The sequence below is a fragment of the Nerophis ophidion genome, linkage group LG17, assembly GCF_033978795.1.
Source record: "Nerophis ophidion isolate RoL-2023_Sa linkage group LG17, RoL_Noph_v1.0, whole genome shotgun sequence".
NCBI classification, from domain to species: domain Eukaryota; kingdom Metazoa; phylum Chordata; class Actinopteri; order Syngnathiformes; family Syngnathidae; genus Nerophis; species Nerophis ophidion.
Window position 1 is genome coordinate 45923168 of NC_084627.1, and position 12619 is coordinate 45935786.

At 41.9% G+C, this 12619-nt stretch overlaps 1 long non-coding RNA gene across 1 annotated transcript; it reads left to right on the plus strand.

The window, feature by feature from the left end:
• Nucleotides 1–10533: 10533 nt before the first annotated feature.
• LOC133536625 (uncharacterized) lies at nt 10534–11138 on the plus strand. The gene is made up of 2 exons (XR_009802512.1): nt 10534–10693; nt 10870–11138. It is a non-coding gene; the product is annotated as an uncharacterized LOC133536625 (long non-coding RNA).
• The last annotated feature ends 1481 nt before the right edge of the window (nt 11139–12619 follow it).

Below are 12619 nucleotides of genomic sequence, written 5' to 3' on the forward strand. Positions count from 1 at the left end.
TTTAATGTCTGTGTTTTTTTTATATATGAGTAATAGTTAATACCTTTTAAAAATATTTCTGTACTATGTTATGTTATATTAAGGACCACAAGACAAGCATATGGCACAAACATGCAGTTTGAGTCTAACAAGCAAAAAAAAAAACACAAAAATGCACATAGTTTTGTGACATTTGCTATAAAATACAAACCCCCAACAAGAAAATGACATTTGCTTGCACTCATTCAAAATAATGGCAGCCTGTAATATATTTTTGTCCACTAGATGGGAGTACATCCCTACTACTAGCACTACGCCCCACCTTTGAGAAGTCATGTTAATTTTTTTTCATTACAGCATTTTATTATTGTTTTTTAGTTGAATAAAACACAACAAAAAACATGTCGAATAAGCAATCCTAGGTATGATTAGTACTGTAACTACTACTCATTCCGTATGTTTGGAAGAGGAAGTCGACATGGCCTTAGACACCCTAGCACATAGACATCTTATACGTACTCGTAGCATTGGCTGCTGTGACGCGAGAAATTGGGCCGCCATCTTGAAGTGGTGATGAGGAGCCTGCGAGTTGACAGGTAGAAAACAAAGATGCTAAACTGACAGTACACAGGTAGAAAACAAAGATGCTAAACTGACAGTCCACAGGTAGAAAACAAAGATGCAAAACTTTAAGTTGACAGGTAGAAAACAAAGATGCAAAACTTTAAGTTGACAGGTAGAAAACAAAGATGCTAAACTGACAGTTGACAGGTAGAAAACAAAGATGCTGAACTGACAATTGACAGGTATGAAACAAAGATGCTAAACTGACAGTCGACGGGTAGAAAACAAAGATGCTAAACTGACAGTCGACAGGTACAAAAACAAAGATGCTAAACTGACAGTCCACAGGTAGAAAACCAAGATGCTAAACTGACAGTCGACAGGTAGAAAACGAAGATGCAAAACTGACAGTCGACAGGTAGAAAATAAAGATGCTAAATTGACAGTCGACAGGTAGAAAACAAAGATGCTAAACTGACAGTTCACAGGTAGAAAACAAAGATGCTAAACTGCCAGTCGACAGGTAGAAAACAAAGATGCTAAACTGACAGTAGACAGGTAGAAAAGAAAGATGCTAAACTGACAGTTCACAGGTAGAAAACAAAGATGCTAAACTGACAGTCGACAGGTAGAAAACCAAGATGCTAAACTGACAGTAGACAGGTAGAAAACAAAGATGCTAAACTGACAGTCGACAGGTAGAAAACAAAGATGCTAAACTGACAGTAGACAGGTAGAAAACAAAGATGCTAAACTGACAGTCGACAGGTAGAAAACAAAGATGCTAAACTGACAGTCGACAGGTAGAAAACAAAGATGCTAAACTGACAGTCCACAGGTAGAAAACAAAGATGCTAAACTGACAGTCCACAGGTAGAAAACAAAGATGCTAAACTGACAGTCCACAGGTAGAAAACAAAGATGCCAAACTGACAGTCCACAGGTAGAAAACAAAGATGCTAAACTGCCAGTCGACAGGTTGAAAACAAAGATGCTAAACTGACAGTGGACAGGTAGAAAACAAAGATGCTAAACTGATAGTTGACAGGTAGAAAACAAAGATGCTAAACCGACAGTCGACAGGTAGAAAACAAAGATGCTAAATTGCCATTCGACAGGTTGAAAACAAAGATGCTAAACTGACAGTCGACAGGAAGAAAACAAAGATGCTAAACTGACAGTCGACAGGTAGAAAACAAAGATGCTAGACTGACAGTCGACAGGAAGAAAACAAAGATGCTAAACTGACAGTCGACAGGTAGAAAACAAAGATGCTAGACTGACAGTCGACAGGTAGAAAACAAAGATGCTAAACTGACAGTCCACAGGTAGAAAACAAAGATGCTAAACTGACAGTCGACAGGTAGAAAATAAAGATGCTAAACTGACAGTCGACAGGTCGAAAACAAAGATGCTAAACTGACAGTCCAAAGGTAGAAAACAAAGATGCAAAACTTTAAGTCGACAGGTAGAAAACATATATGCTAAACTGACAGTTGACAGGTAGAAAACAAAGATGCAAAACTGACAGTCGACAGGTAGAAAACAAAAATGCAAAACTGACAGTTGACAGGTAGAAAACAAAGATGCTAAACTGACAGTCGACAGGTAGAAAACAAAGATGCTAAACTGACAGTCGACAGGTAGAAAACAAAGATGCAAAACTGACAGTCGACAGGTAGAAAACCAAGATGCTAAACTGACAGTCGACAGGTAGAAAACAAAGATGCTAAACTGACAGTCCATAGGTCGAAAACAAAGATGCTAAACTGACAGTCCAAAGGTAGAAAATAAAGACTCTAAACTGACAGTCAACAGGTCAAAAACAAAGATGCTAAACTGACAGTCGACAGGTAGAAAACAAAGATGCTAAACTGACAGTCGACAGGAAGAAAACAAAGATGCTAAATTGACAGTCCACAGGTAGAAAACAAAGATGCAAAACTGACAGTCGACAGGTAGAAAACAAAGATGCTAAACTGACAGTCGACAGGTCGAAAACAAAGATGCTAAACTGACAGTCGACAGGTCGAAAACAAAGATGCTAAACTGACAGTCGTCAGGTAGAAAACAAAGATGCTAAACTGACAGTCGACAGGTAGAAAACAAAGATGCTAAACTGACAGTCCACAGGTAGAAAACAAAGATGCTAAACTGACAGTCGACAGGTAGAAAACAAAGATGCTAAACTGACAGTCGACAGGTCGAAAACAAAGATGCTAAACTGACAGTCCAAAAGTAGAAAACAAAGTTGCTAAACTGACAGTTGACAGGTAGAAAACAAATATGCAAAACTGACAGTCGACAGGTAGAAAACAAAGATGCTAAGTTGATAGGTAGAAAACAAAGATGCTGAACTGACAGTTGACAGGTAGAAAACCAAGATGCTAAACTGACAGTCCACAGGTAGAAAACAAAGATGCTAAGTTGATAGGTAGAAAACAAAGATGCTAAACTGACAGTCGACAGGTAGAAAACAAAGATGCTAAACTGACAGTCAACAGGTCGAAAACAAAGATGCTGAACTGACAGTCGACAGGTAGAAAACAAAGATGCTGAATTGACAGTCGACAGGTAGAAAACAAATATGCTAAATTGATGGGTAGAAAACAAAGATGCTAAACTGACAGTTGACAGGTAGAAAACAAAGATGCTAAACTGACTGTCGACAGGTAGAAAACAAAGATGCTAAACTGACTGTCGACAGGTAGAAAACAAAGATGCTAAATTGATAGGTAGAAAACAAAGACGCTAAACTGACAGTCGACAGGTAAAAAACAAAGATGCTAAACTGACAGTTGACAGATAGAAAACAAAAGATGCCGGGCTGGATTTCAGAGTTTTCCTGCTCAAATCTGCGGACTTTTAAAAATAGGAATCGGGGGATGACTTCACAAGTAATATTTAACATTAACGTACCATTGGCTGGAGATAGGGAAGTCTGGGCTTCCCTGCTTAGGCTGCTGCCCCCGCGACCCGACCTCGGATAAGCGGAGGAAGATGGATGGATGGATGTGATTACTCTTCACAGGTAAGATTAAACATTAACGCACTATTGGTTGTATTTTGTGAAAAGAATATCAGCACAGAGTTGAGAAGGATCAAAGATCTTCAATAGTACTGAAATTGTAGCCGCCAGCAAACAAGAGTATGAGCAAAATAGAATTGCTTGTCAATGAAATTAATTACATTTAAAAATGTCATACTTGAATAACATATTGTATTTTTTTCTCTGCAAACCTATGAAATGTTCTATTTTGTCTTCATCATTCTGTCAGAATGCACCAGAATGCTTCATTTGTGTGTGGAAAAATCTTCTGGGAGGAGGATGACAATCTTACAGGGGTTTGGTTTTACAAACTTTCAGCCCCACCTAAAACTAAATTCACCAGCCGGCCCTGATTGAACTTTGCGTCGATAACAGTCTGAATGGTTCGCTTCCCCTTTGGTCCGAATGACATGTTGTCGAATATTGAATATACAATCTAGACTGTTGAGACCACGTAACACTTTTCCACTTTGCATCAGTCCATCTTAGATGATCTCGGGCCCAGAGAAGCCGGCGGCGTTTCTGGATGTTGTTGAAGCATTTAAGTATTTAAGTATTTAAGTATTTATGTATTTAAGTATTTATGTATTTATGTTATTTTATGTATTTATGCTTCTACAATGCATTTAAGCATTGTAGAAGCGTTTAAGTCTCACCTTAAAACTCATCTGTATACTCTAGCCTTTAAATAGACCTCCTTTTTAGACCAGTTGATCTGCCGCTTCTTTTCTTTCTCCTATGCCCCCCCCTCCCTTGTGGAGGGGGTCGGGTCCGATGACCATGGATGAAGTACTGGCTGTCCAGAGTCGAGACCCAGGATGGATCGCTCGTCGGGACCCAGGATGGACCGCTCGCCTGTATCGGTTGGGGACATCTCTACGCTGCTGATCCGCCTCCGCTTGAGATGGTTTCTTGTGGACAGGACTCTCGTTGCTGTCTTGGATCCGCTTTGAACTGAACTCTCGCGGCTGTGTTGGAGCCACTATGGATTGAACTTTCACAGTATCATGTTAGACCCGCTCGACATCCATTGCTTTCGGTCCCCTAGAGGGGGGGGGTTGCCCACATCTGAGGTCCTCTCCAAGGTTTCTCATAGTCAGCATTGTCACTGGCGTCCCACTGGATGTGAATTCTCCCTGCCCACTGGGTGTGAGTTTTCCTTGCCCTTTTGTGGGTTCTTCCGAGGATGTTGTAGTCGTAATGATTTGTGCAGTCCTTTGAGACATTTGTGATTTGGGGCTATACAAATAAACATTGATTGATAAATGGCTTTCGCTTTGCATAGTAGAGCTTTAACTTGCACTTACAGATGTAGCGACGAACTGTATTTAGCGACAGTGGTTTTCTGAAGTGTTCCTGAGCCCATGTGGTGATATCCTTTAGAGATTGATGTCAGTTTTTGATACAGTGCCGGTCATTCAATGTTGGTTTGCGTGGAGTGATTTCTCCAGATTCTCTGAACTTTTTGATGATATTATGGACCGTAGATGTTGAAATCCCTAAATTTCTTGCAATTGCACTTTGAGAAACGTTGTTCTTAAACTATTTGACTATTTGCTCACGCAGTTGTGGACAAAGGGGTGTACCTCGCCCCATCTTTGCTAGTGAAAGACTGAGCATTTTTTTGGGAAGCTGCTTTTATACCCAATCATGGCACCCACCTGTTCCCAATTAGCCTGCACACCTGTCGAATGTTCCAAATAAGTGTTTGATGAGCATTCCTCAACTTTATCAGCATTTATTGCCACCTTTTCCAACTTCTTTGTCACGTGTCGAATTCTAAAGTTAATGCTTATTTGCAAAAAGAAAATGTTTGAGTTTGAACATCAAATATGTTGTCTTTGTAGCATATTCAACTGAATATGGGTTGAAAATGATTTGCAATTCATTGTATTCTGTTTATATTTACATCTTACATAATTTCCCAACTCGTATAGAAACGGGGTTTGTAACTTAATGTGAATTTGTGTTGACAAGAAGCGTGCTCCGGCTCTTGTCTGCCTCCAGGTCTGCGGAGAAAAGCCGCCGTCTGACAGGTTATCACCACAGATTGATTTCAATTATTTGCACCATTTGGATTCACGGGTCTGCTGCGTTTGTTGACATAATGTTGACATCGGGCTTTTTGCGCTGTCCGATTACATTCCTTCAAGGAGGTCGTGTCATTAAAAGTCGACGCTTAAAATGCAAATTAGAGGTTAGGGAGATCATCCCACGTCAAATTCTTCTCTCAATAGAAATCATATCGCGCTTGTTTTTTTCTTGAGGTTTTTTCAGGGGATATAAGAAATCAACCAAAAACATGCAAACGGAGTAAAACACTCAACACGGAAAAAAAGCAATCAAGTAAATTAGGGCTCCCCTAACTGCAGCCCGCGGGCCAGATACAGCCCGCCAGCGTCCAAAATCCGGGCCACAAGATAAATGATAAATGGGTTGTACTTGTATAGCGCTTTTCTACCTTCAAGGTACTCAAAGCGCTTTGACACTACTTCCACATTTACCCATTCACACACACATTCACACACTGATGGAGGGAGCTGCCATGCAAGGCGCCAACCAGCACCCATCAGGAGCAAGGGTGAAGTGTCTTGCTCAGGACACAACGGACGTGACGAGGTTGGTACTAGGTGGGATTTGAACCAGGGGCCCTCGGGTTGTGCATGATTGTCTGCCTTTGCGCGATCCATGCATCTGAATTAGATTGCGGTGGCGTCGCTCCCGGCACGCTCCGCCGCATTCTCCGCCTCCTTGCCGCCATCTTGGGTAGTTCTCCAGCATGTCTGCCTCTCCACAATGTGCCTTGCCTCAAAAAGGTTAGAAAACACTGGGTTACTGTACCGTATTTTTCGGACTATAAGGCACACTTAAAATCCTTTTATTTTCTCAAAACTCCACAGTGCGCCTTACAGGTTTCTTGTGTGAAAATAGACCTGAATAGAAACAGAAAGAATTCCACCTGAAAAGCTTCAAAATTGTGTCGTCACTGTTCCCAGACCTTTACTGAGTTTTGTTAAAAGGAAAAGCCATGCAACACAGTGGTACAAATGCCATTGTAACAACTTTTTTTTACAATGTGTTGCTGCCTTTAAATTCGAAGTTAAGGATTTTTTTGCAAACAAAAAAAAAAATTCTGAAGTTTCTCAGTGTGAACATGAAATATATTTGCAGTCTATTCAATTGAATTTAAGTTGAAAAGGATTTGCAAATCATTGTATTCTCTTTTTATTTACCATTTACACAACGTGACAACTTCACAGGTTTTGGGTTTTGTATAACTGGACTTATGATTCGGGTTTCTGGTTCAGGAAAACTAACAACAGAAGGACTTAACTGCCTGTGTCCTTGGCTGGCGCATACTTGCCAACCCCCCCCCGGATTTTCCGGGAGACTCCCGAAATTCAGCGCCTCTCCCGAAAATCTGCCGGGACAAATTTTCTCCCTAAGATCTCCCGAAATTCAGGCAGAGCTGGAGGCCACGCCCCCTCCAGCTCCGTGTGGACCTGAGTGACGCGTCGACAGCCTGTTATCACGTCCGCTTTCCCACAATATAAACATCGTGTCTGCCCAATGACGTTATAACTAGAATGATCGAGGGCGAGTTTTTGGTTTCTTATGTGGGTTTATTGTTAGGCAGTTTCATTAACGTCCTCCCAGCCCGGTAGCAACACACAACAACAGCAGTCACGTTTCCGTCTACCGTAAAGCAGTTCGTCTGCCGTAAACGGCAATGTTGTGACACTCTTAAACAGGACAATACTGCCATCTACTGTACATGGATATGTGATAATAACATCTACGGCTTTTAGAGAGTGCAGAAGAACGAGGAAGATACAGCCACGACGAGTAAGATGAAGAAATACGCTTGTAAGTTCCAAGTTATTGTTAGACAGTTTCATTAACATCCTCCCAGCCCGGTAACAACACACAACAACAGCAGTCACGTTTCCGTCTACCGTAAAGCAGTTCGTCTGCCGTAAACGGCAATGTTGTGACACTCTTAAACAGGACAATACTGCCATCTACTGTACATGGATATGTGATAATAACATCTACGGCTTTTAGAGAGTGCAGAAGAACGAGGAAGATACAGCCACGACGAGTAAGATGAAGAAATACGCTTGTAAGTTCCAAGTTATTGTTAGACAGTTTCATTAACATCCTCCCAGCCCGGTAACAACACACAACAACAGCAGTCACGTTTCCGTCTACCGTAAAGCAGTTCGTCTGCCGTAAACGGCAATGTTGTGACACTCTTAAACAGGACAATACTGCCATCTACTGTACATGGATATGTGATAATAACATCTACGGCTTTTAGAGAGTGCAGAAGAACGAGGAAGATACAGCCACGACGAGTAAGATGAAGAAATACGCTTGTAAGTTCCAAGTTATTGTTAGACAGTTTCATTAACATCCTCCCAGCCCGGTAACAACACACAACAACAGCAGTCACGTTTCCGTCTACCGTAAAGCAGTTCGTCTGCCGTAAACGGCAATGTTGTGACACTCTTAAACAGGACAATACTGCCATCTACTGTACATGGATATGTGATAATAACATCTACGGCTTTTAGAGAGTGCAGAAGAACGAGGAAGATACAGCCACGACGAGTAAGATGAAGAAATACGCTTGTAAGTTCCAAGTTATTGTTAGACAGTTTCATTAACATCCTCCCAGCCCGGTAACAACACACAACAACAGCAGTCACGTTTCCGTCTACCGTAAAGCAGTTCGTCTGCCGTAAACGGCAATGTTGTGACACTCTTAAACAGGACAATACTGCCATCTACTGTACATGGATATGTGATAATAACATCTACGGCTTTTAGAGAGTGCAGAAGAACGAGGAAGATACAGCCACGACGAGTAAGATGAAGAAATACGCTTGTAAGTTCCAAGTTATTGTTAGACAGTTTCATTAACATCCTCCCAGCCCGGTAACAACACACAACAACAGCAGTCACGTTTCCGTCTACCGTAAAGCAGTTCGTCTGCCGTAAACGGCAATGTTGTGACACTCTTAAACAGGACAATACTGCCATCTACTGTACATGGATATGTGATAATAACATCTACGGCTTTTAGAGAGTGCAGAAGAACGAGGAAGATACAGCCACGACGAGTAAGATGAAGAAATACGCTTGTAAGTTCCGAGCCGCAGCTGCGATTGGACCTGGATAGGTTCTGGGAAGAAGTAGTGGACTACCAATTGCTTGGCAGTGAAGTGTTTCCCCAGGAGGCAAAGATTGACCGGTTTTGGGCCATGCTAGGGAGAGATGGAAGATTCCAGACTCTAGTGCATTTGATGAAAGCACTTTTGTGCGTGCCACAAAGCAATGCATCATCAGAGAGGGTGTTCAGCATGGTTCGAAAAATAGTGACAGAGAACAGAACAAGGATGGAGAATTCAACCCTTAGCTCAACAATGAGTAGATTAGTGTTATGTGTGTGTTTATGTGTAAATAAATGAACAATGAAATTGAAGTATTTCTCTTATATACAGTGGGGCAAAAAAGTATTTAGTCAGCTACCGATTGTGCAAGTTCTCCCACTTAAAATGATGACAGAGGTCTGTAATTTTCATCATAGGTACACTTCAACTGTGAGAGACAGAATGTGAAAAAAAAAATCCAGGAATCCACATTGTAGGAATTTTAAAGAATTTATTTGTAAATTATGGTGGAAAATGAGTATTTGGTCAACCATTCAAAGCTCTCACTGATGGAAGGGAGTTTTGGCTCAAAATCTCACGATACATGGCCCCATTCATTCTTTCCTTAACACGGATCAATCGTCCTGTCCCCTTAGCAGAAAAACAGCCCCAAAGCATGATGTTCCCACCCCCGTGCTTCACAGTAGGTATGGTGTTCTTGGGATGCAACTCAGTATTCTTCTTCCTCCAAATACGACGAGTTGAGTTTATACCAAAAAGTTCTATTTTGGTTTCATCTGACCACATGACATTCTCCCAATCCTCTGCTGTATCATCCATGCGCTGTCTGGCAAACCTCAGACGGGCCTGGACATACACAGGCTTAAGCAGGGGGCACGTCTGGCACTGCAGGATTTTATTCCCTGTCGGCGTACTGATGGTAACCTTTGTTACTTTGGTCCCAGCTCTCTGCAGGTCATTCACCAGGTCCCCCCCGTGTGGTTCTGGGATTGTTACTCACCGTTCTCATGATTGAGGGAGATTATCAGTGGATAATTGCTTCCACAGTTGATTTTTTTCACACCAAGCTGCTTGCCTATTGTAGATTCATGCTTCCCAGTCTGGTGCGGGTCTACAATTCTTTTCCTGGTGTCCTTCGACAGCTCTTTGGTCTTGGCCATAGTGGAGTTTGGAGTCTGACTCTTTGAGGCTGTGGACAGGTGTCTTTTATACAGGTAACGAGTTCAAACAGGTAACGAGTGGAGGACAGAAGAGCTTCTTAAAGAAGAAGTTACAGGTCTGTGAGAGCCAGAGATCTTCCTTGTTTGAAGTGACCAAATACTAATTTTCCACCATAATTTACAAATAAATTCTTTAAAATTCCTACAAAGTGAAATCCTGGATTTTTTTTCCCACATTCTGTCTCTCACAGTTGAAGTGTACCTATGCTGAAAATTACAGAACTCTGTCATCATTTTAAGTGGGGAGAACTTGCACAATCGGTGGCTGACTAAATACTTTTTTGCCCCACTGTGTGTGTGTGTGTGTGTGTGTGTGTGTGTGTGTGTGTGTGTGTGTATATATATATATATATATATATATATATAGCTAGAATTCACTGAAAGTCAAGTATTTCTTATATATATGAAATACTTGACATGGTGAATTCTAGCTATATACTCCTCCCCCCTTAACCACGCCCCTGCTCCACCCCTGACCACGCCCCCACCCCACAACACCCTCCACCACCCGAAATCAGAGGTCTCAAAGTTGGCAAGTATTGCCTCTGCGTGCAACATCCATACCCTCCTGTCCGCAGGTGTGAACACTTTGTCAAAACGTGTTCCGCGATCGACTCCACCTGAGTGTACTTTCAGGAGACCTTTTCTTCTTCGGCACATCATGATAATATTTCCAGCTAACGAAAAAAGGTCTGCTGCTGCAGGTGCTCATTATTTCCACACTTTGTTCTCAGTCAAAGCAATTTTAACACTTCCGTGCCGACTACTTAAGTAGCATCTTCCACGCTTGAAGTGTCCCGGCCTTTTTAGATGAAAAAATTAGTCCCCACATGGCTTTTTAAATTCCTAATGACTATGTTTTTTTTGTTTTTTTTTCCAGGGTATCTGCCAGCTGCTGACTCCCACATGTTGTGCAATGATGTTATTTTCCCTCTCTCTCCTGGAAAATCACCGCCATGCACATGGACTTCACAATGAAAGACAGACTAAGAAGGGTATTTTCCCCGGGTATTATCCCCTTTTTCTGATTAATTCTCACTGGCTGCCAGCAAATATACACTTTTTTGTTGTAAAGAGGAAGCGCTTTAAGAAGAGAACGCGTGTTATGTTGGGAAATTCAGTGTCAAAAGTAAAATATTGCGGTAATCAGACATGGATTATTTATATACGTCTTAGCACGTATTTCATTTGAATCAAAACAAAAGACTCCCAAGAACACATTTTGAATAGAAATATATTGCATATTTTTAATCAAAATGCTGCTTTTGTTGGTCTGAATACTTCCATTTCAAACAGCACATACATTATTTTGGCAAAAGTGTTTGGCCACCTGCCTTGACTCACATATGACCTTGAATGCCATAACATTCCTAACAAATAGGCTTCAATATGACTTTTTGCAGCTATTACAGCTTCAACTCTTCTGGGAAGGCTGTCCACAAGGCTGAGGAGTGTGTTTATAGGAATTTTGCACCATTGGTCAAGAAGGCCTGACTCTCAGTCTCCGTTCTAATTCATCCCAGAAGTGTTCTATCGGGTTCAGGTCAGGACTCTGTGCAGGCCAGTCAAGTTCATCCACACCAGACTCTGTCGTCCATATCTTTATAGACCTTGATTTGTAACACTGGTGCACAGTCATGACGAGAGTCACCACTCTCTGGACGAGCTGTGATAAACATCGCTTCACTATATTACCGAAAGTATTTGGCCACCTGCCTTGACTCACATATGACCTTGAAGTGCCATCCCAATCCTAACCTATAGGGTTCAATATGACCTTTTGCAGCTATTACAGCTTCAAGGCTGCGGAGTGGGTTTATAGGTATTTTGCACCATTCTTCCAAAAGTGCGTTGGTGAGTTCAAGAAGGCCTGACTCTCAGTCTCCGTTGTAATTCATCCCAGAGGTGTTTTATCGGGTTCAGGTCAGGACTCTGTGCAGGCCAGTCAAGTTCATCCACCACCAAACTCCGTTGTCCATGTCTTTATGGATCTTGCTTTGTGTATTGGTGCAAAGTCGTGTTGGGAGAGGAAGGAGCCTGCTCCAAACTGTTACCACACCATGTTTTGGTTTACTGGACCATTGAAAGTTCATTTCACTGGAACTAAGGGGTCAAGCCCAACTCCTGATAAACAAACCCACACCATATTTCCTCCTCCACCAAACTTTACACTCGAAACAAAGCAGTTCGAAATGTAGCGTTTTCCTGGAATTGTCCAACATGTTTTGGTTTACTGGACCATTGAAAGTTTCTTTCACTGGAACTAAGGGGTCAAGCCCAACTCCTGAAAAACAAACCCACACCATAATTCCTCCTCCACCAAACTTTACACTCGAAACAACGCAGTCCGAAATGTAGTGTTCTCCTGGCGACCTCCAAACCCAGACTGGTCCATCAGATTGCCAGATGGAAAAGCGTGATTCATCACTCCAGAGAAGGCGTCTGAACTGCTCTAGAGTCCAGTGGTGATGTTCTTTACACCACTGCATCCCACGCTTTGCATTGGACTTGGTGATTTATGGCTTAGATGCAGTAGATCAGCCATGGAAACCCATCCCATGAAGCTCTCTGCGTACTGTACTTGGGATAATTTGGAGCTCTGAAAGTCTTTGCACTATGCGCTTGAGGAT